Raw genomic sequence first — 8,689 nt, forward strand, 5'->3', positions numbered from 1 at the left:
TGATGGATGGTATGACAGCCACAGTCAATGTGGATGGACTCCAAGGACTCTGAGGTCATCCTCTGGCCTCCAAGGGCAACTGTGCACACAGGTGCATACACACAGGCAGACAGACACAAATACACATAAACACAAATGAATTCTTTTTTTAAAAAAGAGATTTTAAATTAAGACAGGCAGTGGTGGTTTTCACCTTTAGTTCCAGGACTCAGTAAGAAGACAGGCAGATCTCTGAGTTCAAGGCCAGCCTGGGCTATAGAGTGAGTTCCAGGACAGCCAGAGCTACACAGTGAAACCCTGTCACAAAAAAAAAAAAAAAAAAAAAAAAAAAAAAAAAAAAAGACAAAGATTTTTAAAATTAAATGAAGCCAGATATTTTAGCACATACCTATAATCCCAGCAAGTAGGAAACCAGTACATACCTATAATCCCAGCAAGATAGGAGGATTACCATAAGTTTGAGGCCAGTGTGAGCAACACAGCAAAAGCCTACCTAAAAGAAGACAACAGAGAAGAGGAGGAGAGAGAGCGGGAAAAAATAAAAGACTTTCTCCACCAACTGTATTTGGGATGGGGAAGATGTCCTGGTGACCTGAGTTCAATTCTTGGGACCTACATGGTGGAAGGAGAGAGCTCATTCTCACAAGTTCTGTGTCATGTGTATTAGGACACATTCAAAGCCACACCCGCATTCACAGATAAAAAAATGAATAAGTGGGGCGAGAGGGATGGCTCAGCCGTTAAGAGCATGTGCAGCTGCTGCCGAGGGCCTGAATTTGATTTCCAGCACCCACATCAAATGTCTCACAGCTGCCTGTAACTCCAGCTCCAGAGGCTCCAACACCCTCTTCTGGCCGCTACACTCACATGAACACAGAGACACGCACGTGTACACACAACTTAAGAATAAAACTAAAATATTTAAATTAATTGATGTAAAAATAATTTAACAGCCTACAGTATCTTTAAACTTATTGCAGCTATTGTTTATCCAAAGCTTTAAACCTTTATTATTTCGGGTGTGACGTCTCACTAAGCTCCCTTACTTGCCATAATCAAGTGTTTTAGTTCATTTTATTGGATTTCCTAGTAATAAGATTACATCTCTGGCAAATGATGATAATTTTTCCATACATTTCGTTCTGCTGCTTTCTGTCTTGTCTCCTCTGCTGTTTGGAGCTCTTTGCTGTGCCTGGACACGCCAGGCTTCAAGGCAACAGTGGTGGGGTGGGGAGGGTGTCGATATCAGCAAGCAGAAGCAAGTGACTAAGTGAACAGGCAAATGACAGCCTGGAGCAGTGGCAGGGGATGCAGTGTTGGGGCCAGGACTGCCCACGAGGCTCCCCAGGGACGCACAGCATGGTCAGCCATCTGAGCACACACACAGGTCTGTGCACTTAAAGCTCATGGTCCAGCAGCGTGACTGGGCACCCTCATAGTCTCTAGCACCTGCAGCACTTCTGTTACCACGGTGACAGCTGTCATGCTGGGCTTTACCCAGACCTAAACCAAACAGACCCAGGGATCCCCATCTGCATGACCCAAGCTAGTTCAATCCCATCTAAGCCTAAAATGGAGAGGGGTTTGTTTCTGTCTTCACTGGGGAAATTCAGTACTACCCTCTATCCTGTTCTGAGTATGACCTCCTGTTCATATTTAAAAGTCCTACTCACCGGGCGGTGGTAGCGCACGCCTTTAATCCCAGCACTTGGGAGGCAGAGGCAGGTGGATTTCTGAGTTCGAGGCCAGCCTGGTCTACAGAGTGAGTTCCAGGACAGCCAGGGCTACACAGAGAAACCCTGTCTCGAAAAACCAAAAATAAATAAATAAATAAATAAATAAATAAATAAATAATAAAAGTCCTACTCATAATGAATCTGACTACAGACAGTCAGAAATGAAGCTCAGCCTTTCGCTGCTGCGTCCGCAGCCATGAGTATGCTCAGGCTACAGAAGAGGCTTGCCTCTAGTGTCCTCCGCTGTGGTAAGAAGAAGGTCTGGTTGGATCCCAATGAGACTAATGAAATCGCCAATGCTAACTCCCGTCAGCAGATCAGGAAGCTGATCAAAGATGGGCTGATCATCCGGAAGCCCGTGACTGTCCATTCCCGGGCTCGATGCCGGAAAAACACCTTGGCCCGAAGGAAGGGCAGGCATATGGGCATAGGGAAGAGGAAGGGTACTGCCAATGCTCGGATGCCCGAGAAGGTGACCTGGAAGAGAAGGATGAGGATCCTGCGCCGGCTTCTCAGGAGATACCGGGAATCTAAGAAGATTGACCGCCATATGTATCACAGCCTGTACCTGAAGGTCAAAGGGAATGTATTCAAAAACAAGCGGATCCTCATGGAGCATATCCACAAACTGAAGGCAGACAAGGCCCGCAAGAAGCTACTGGCTGACCAGGCTGAGGCTCGCAGATCTAAGACCAAGGAAGCACGGAAGCGCAGGGAGGAGCGCCTCCAGGCCAAGAAGGAGGAGATCATCAAGACTCTGTCCAAGGAGGAAGAGACTAAGAAATAAAGCTTCCCTCGTGTCTGTACATAGTGGCCCGGCTGTGGCCTCGCATGGATCAGTCATTAAAATAAAACATGCCTTTGTCCCTTAAAAAAAAAAAGAAAGAAATGAAGCTCAGACTTTGGCCTAGCAGAAGAGAAGCCCAGGATTTGGAAGAAGCCTGACCACCCATTTGGATGTTGCTTCCATTCAACGCGGATGAGGAGACTTCTGCTGAATCTCCTTCAGGATCTTTCAACCATATAAGTGCAAACTCCTGTGCTGGTTAAGGGTGAGTCTCTGCTATTTGTAGAGTCAGGCCAATACTGAAAAAAAAAAAAAATAGGTGATATTTTCACAGGGACTATCATTCCACCGAAATATAGCCATCTAAGGTGAAGCGTGAGTGAGGAAAGTAATTAGAATTCTCAGTTTATAAACGTTTCCCAAAATGTGAATTCAAGAGAGAAATTAGCAGGTCTTCTCATTGTCTGCTCTGTACTTAGACAGTCACACTTCATCTACCTACTTCTAGCTTAATTAACATTTTCATAAATAAGGCAACTTCACCGGTAGCAGTGCAGGCACACTACAGTTTACAGGGCTCTGAAACACACTATTTCACATGGCACTGGGATGTCAAGTCCCAAAAGTTCCACACTCCAATAGAACTATGCACTTACAGCTCTCGGGCAAGGAGACCTTCTCCCACCCTGACCTGTCTGCTGTCATGTAGTCAACACCGTCTGTCAGGTCTCTGTCTCATCACTGTGACCACATGCCTCCTAAGACAAAATTAAAGCAGGGATTATTCATCTATCTATTTGTTTGTTTTTTTTGAAACAGAGTTTCATGTAGCCCAGGCTGGCCTCACACTCCCTGTGCAGCTGAGGATGACTTTGAACTTCCAATAATCCTGCCTCCACTTCCTGAGGGCTGGGGTTACAGGTGTGCACCCTCACACCCAGTTTGTGGGGTACTGAGACTGAGCCCAGGGCTTCATGTGTGCTAGCCAAAGACTCTAGCGACTGCCACATTCCCAGCTCAGAGAATTTGTTTTGCTTTATGGTTAGAGAGGGTATGGTCCATCACCTTAGGGAGACCATGGAAGCGGAGCAGCTCATGGGAGCCTCAGATGCTCTCCATCTCAGAGAATCGGGAAACAGAGCTAGGACCAGAGGTAGGGCCAGCTATAATGCACAAGTCCATCCCTTGAAGTAGAAGTTTCTGGTTGTGTCGTGTGATGCAGACTCACAGCGTGTTTTACTGAGGCAAGACCCACAGGAGGACACGTGATATTTGGAGAGAATATCAAGACTCAGCAACAGTGACAAGGCACTTGCATAGCTAGCTGTTGCTTTCTCATCTTTGCTGATCTTCACTTCCTTGAGAGAGGCACAGCAGAGAACTCCTAGTGTCCTGGCTGGTTCTGGTCGCTCCCACTGACTCCTGCCAGTTCGGTGGAGGCCTGTCTGTTTCTGCTGGATCATACCACCACTGCTGATTCGTGTTTGGTGACACTTTTTGAACTGTTTGACTGTTGGCATCTGACACTACTGAAGTGGACTGCTGGAATCCCGACAAACACATCCAAAAGGTTCCACAATCCCACCCACTTCCGCTAGCTGGGGACCAAGCACTCATACACATGACCCCAGGAGGGACACTTCCCACTTCAACCGTAGCACCGTCCTCTTCTGTTTTGCTCATCACGCGAGCCTCAATTCATGCTTGAAAACCCACCAAAGGCAGGATGCTATCTCCTTCCCCAGTGAAATATGAGTAGGTGACTGGCTACGCTGGTCAGGTGTGGCAAAGCTGGGCAACTTTCTGTACCAATGAACTGAGTTTGAAATAGACTCCACCTATCACCAAAGGCAACATGCCAGCACCCTGACTGTAAGAACCCACTTCAAGCCTCATTGTTTCCACCATCTCGGTTACATAGAGAGAGAAAGTCAGGGGCCATCTGTTTATGGTTTTGCTACTGACCCTCCTCAGGCCAGCACAATTCCTCAGGCTACAAACAGACCTCAAAGAGACTTACTTACAGGTAAACCTCAGAGAGATTTTAAAATTAGTCTGTCAGACAGGCCTGGAAGGGATGCTGCCATGGGACTGGGGCTGAGTGCTGTCTCCCTCATAAACCCCTCTTCTCCCCAGAGAGGGGCCCTGGCACCTAATATCTATACTGTCATAGGCCCAGCCTCAATCTGTAGTCTACAACTCTCATCTGAAGACCCAGTAGGTGGATGAAAGATGCTGATTCTGACCATAGGGACCTGCTGGATGACTGACTCAAGGGACCCCCATTTAGCAATCAGAGTAGCTTTTTCTGTAAATCCAGAATATAGCAAGAAGTCAGGGGAAAAAGCTACCACAGTGAAGGACAGAAAGGTCTAGCAAGGCGAGATGAGGGGATGAGGACAGAAGGTGTTGTTTGCCTGGAGACTGCCTGTGAGTGAAGGGACAGAGGCCCCTGGGAGATCACACTCCTGTCATTCTGAGGTCTACTCTCAGTGTCACCACAGCCAGATGACACCAACTGCCTGACTCTCCATCTCCCACCTGCCTGTCCTGTAGGCCCCCCCCAGCCAGAAAAGATCCCACTGTCCCTGTATTCCTTTCCTCCAACCCCCGGCAGCCAGATCTCAGGTTTGTCCATGCCTGGCTGGGATCTTCCTTGTCCTCCTGCTGGTCCTGCAAACTGATCTCACAGGGGCCTCTGCAACCCATGTAACACCTATGGATACTCCCTGGAGTTCCAATGCCCCAGTGATAAGAGCAAGGCCCACTGCTGCAGATCTGCCTGTTCAGGGTTCCCTCTTCTGTCCAGTCCCCACCCTGACTACCTCTCCTCCAATGCTGGGCATTCTACCCCTGCCAGTGCACACAACAGTTCTTCCCACCATCCTCCGCACAGCCCTGCCTTTCTTGGGTCTCCAGTCTTGGGTCTTCCCCCCTCTTCTCCAAACACAACCTTCACTGGGTGACAGGTCCCCTGAGGGACTCACAGCGAAGCAGGAGTCCCATTAACCTCACCTGGCCTTTCACTCAGTCTTGAAGCCTGCATGAGGCACCTGTCACCTCCTGGACTGTACAGTCCCTGGAGCACAACTTTTATGAAGATTATACCTCAACTCCTTGGATGGGACCCAAGTTGTTCTAAGGAATCCTATCCCTGTGAATGCTGGCCTTGGCACAAGTCTCAGCCCCATTCAGACCCCACTGTTCAGGACCTTCCTCTCAACCCCACAGTCACCCATTACCTCTGACAGATGTGCACACCGGAACCTGGGTGTAGGGATCCAGTGACAAGGCCTGGCTTGGATACTGATGGCGTGCCTGGACCACTGCCCCACCCCTTCCCACCTCTCAGCTTCCACACTCCACCCCTCCTGGCATGTGGCGGTCCTGTTGTTTAATTTTGCTGAACACTGAGTCCCCGACCCCACGTTAATTGGTTTTACTCCAGCCTTTTGTGCCTTCCATTAAATGAGGAAATGCCACCCATAAAATTTTAATTTTAAAAGCCAACTTGTTTGTTTTATATTGAAATTCCCCGGGCAGCTTCAGCAGAGAGAAACACAGACACACTTTTTTTGTTTCATTAAAGCAACTTGAGTGAAGATAAAAAAAAAAAAAAGAAGAAGAAGAAGCTGAAAAATTAGATTTAAAAACACACAGAGAGAAATGTTTAAAGAAACTGAATGGCAGTGAGCCTCTGGGCTGTGGAGATTCCAGCTCTGTCCCTGCTGCCCTCCTAAAACCTCCTGGGGGAGCCACAACAAAACTGAGCCAAGCAGGAAGTGGGGACCAGAAGGCTTTCTGCTCACTGAACGCTGGCCAGTCACAGATGTTCAAGAACAGGGAAGAGGGGACCCTGCCCCTCACCCCTAGCAGCGGGTTTTCCCTAGGAGGACTCCTACCTGTCCAATAAGCCAGGTCCTGCAGCTGGCGTCTGTACCTCGGTGGGCTCAGCTCACTTACCAGCTACATCCTGGGGGCTGGGGGACGCAGTGGCCTCAGTTTTCACCATTTTCAAAATGGGAATAATGATAGTCCTTGTGGTCAATGGGGATTGTTATAAGGATTAAACAGTTTGAAAATGTGCTAGGGAGATGGCCCAATTGGTAACGTACCTGCTTCACAAACATGAAGATCTGAGTTCAAATCCCCAGAACTCATACAAAGTGGGATACAACAGTGTCTGCCTTTAATCCCAGCACTCATGCAGTGAGGTGGGAGGCAAAGACAGAAGAATCACCAGAACCCATGAGCCAGAGAGCCTGGCCTACAAACCAGCCAACAGGATCCCATCTCAAGCCTGGAGGAAGTCAAGAGAACCAACATCCAAGGTTGTCCTCTGACCTTCATATGTGCACCATAGCAAACACACACACACACACAGAAAGGGGGGGAGGGAAGAAGAGAGAGGCAGACAGATGGATGAAAGAGAAAAAGAAAAGTTAAATAGATTGAAAACACTTAAAACAACTTTGGAATTTTGTTTTGTTTTCATTAGAGAGAGTCGAGGTCAGAGAACAACTTTAGGGAGCTTGTTCTTTCCTTCTGCTGTGAGACCCAGGGAACTGAACCAGGTATTGTGGGGCAAACACCTTCACCTGCTGAGCCAGCCATCTCATTGGCCCTTAAAACAACTTTGTATGCAGTAGGTGCCTAATAACTATTAGCTTTTGCTACTCTCATCCTGCAGCTACTCTGCCGTCTCATATTCCGAACACATCCTTCTTGCCTCTCTTCTCCCTGCTCACTCAGGTTTCTGAGCTAAAGGCAGGCAAGTGGCCGGGAGAGGGTCTGACAAGCAGTGTGGAGAGTCTCATTCCCAGATATAATTATGATGGATCAGATACATTCGCTAAAATTCCATTGTAATTTAGCTAGAGAGAAGGCTCAGCAGTTAAGAGCACTTGCTGCTCTGGCAAAGGTCCTGAGTTGGCTTCCCAGCACTACATATAGCAGCTTAAACCTCCTGTCACTCTAGTGGATCTAGTGCCCTCTTCTGGCCTCAGCAGGAGCCTGCACTCACATGCTCAGACACAGACACATATAATTTTTGTTTCTTTTTTTTTTTTAAGTTAAATCTTTAAAGAAATTGTATTATACTCATTTTAAAAAGAAAATAGTCTCCCTGAGTTCAAATCATAGCTCCAATAGTATGCAGCTACATATTCTTGGAAAAGCCTCTTCATCAATAAATAGGAATCATAAATCAATCAGCTGAAACAGCAGGTCTATGTAGCACTGGGCACAGATAATGCTAAGGAGCCTGGTGGCTGGCATCAGCTGGAAGAAGCAGCAGGCAGAAGCTTTAAGAGTCTGTAGCCAAGGAGCAGAGAGAACAAACGGCTCCATAGGATGGGGAGCTCCCAGCCACTGCCATGGGGTGAGTACACAATGCATGCCTTCCCACTCTACAATCTGGGAGCCCTACTACCCCAGGCTACACCAACCCTCAATCCCTAGTGCTTCCTACTACTAACCTTGGCCCAAGGTCCTAACTGGCTTTGGTTCATCCAGGAAGCTCAATACACTAACGGGCAAGGTCTGGGGGACTGGAGGGAGTGGTGAGGGAAAATGGCAACCACTGGCCCTGAGTCCCATATTCTGAGGTAGGGGGAGTAGATCTCTCCAGAAGCTGCAAAGAACTCTAGTCTGAAGATCACAGAAAGTCAGGGCATGGTGAATTCCTCCCGGTCCTTCTGGAGAGACCATGGAGGGGACAGAGCTGGAGAACCTGATGCACGGAAAGGGTAGACAGGGGTCCTCAGAATTCTCTAAGTGCACATTCCAGAACTTCCAGCCATGCTTGGAAGACCCAAGGCTACCCCTCAGGCTCTGAAAGACATCCCAGCACCTCAGACCCCCAGCTCTCCAGCCAGGAAAAGCCTGGCCTCTGTGCACCCAGGTTGAGCATCTGTCTCAGGGGGACTCCTCAGCATCTCCCAAAGAAACCTCTAGGGTTTACTGGCAGCTGAAGTCTGAGAGAGACAGAAAGGAGACACACTCCTCTTGTTGCTCCTCTGCTTCCTCCTCATCATCCTCTTCCTCATCCTTCTTCTTCTTCCTCTCCCTCTTCCTCTCCCTCTCCCTCTCTTTTCCTTTCCCCTCCTTCCTTCCCCTTTCTCTTTTCTCCCCTTCTCCCTCTCTCCTCCCCTTCTCCCCCCCCCGA

The 8,689-nt window shown here is 48.3% G+C and overlaps 1 pseudogene; it reads left to right on the top strand.

Moving 5' to 3' along the window:
- The first annotated feature begins 1,909 nt into the window (after positions 1-1,909).
- On the top strand, positions 1,910-2,600 carry LOC117708895 (large ribosomal subunit protein eL19 pseudogene; annotated as a pseudogene).
- The last annotated feature ends 6,089 nt before the right edge of the window (positions 2,601-8,689 follow it).

The sequence above is a fragment of the Arvicanthis niloticus genome, chromosome 5 (assembly GCF_011762505.2).
Source record: "Arvicanthis niloticus isolate mArvNil1 chromosome 5, mArvNil1.pat.X, whole genome shotgun sequence".
Lineage (NCBI taxonomy): Eukaryota > Metazoa > Chordata > Mammalia > Rodentia > Muridae > Arvicanthis > Arvicanthis niloticus.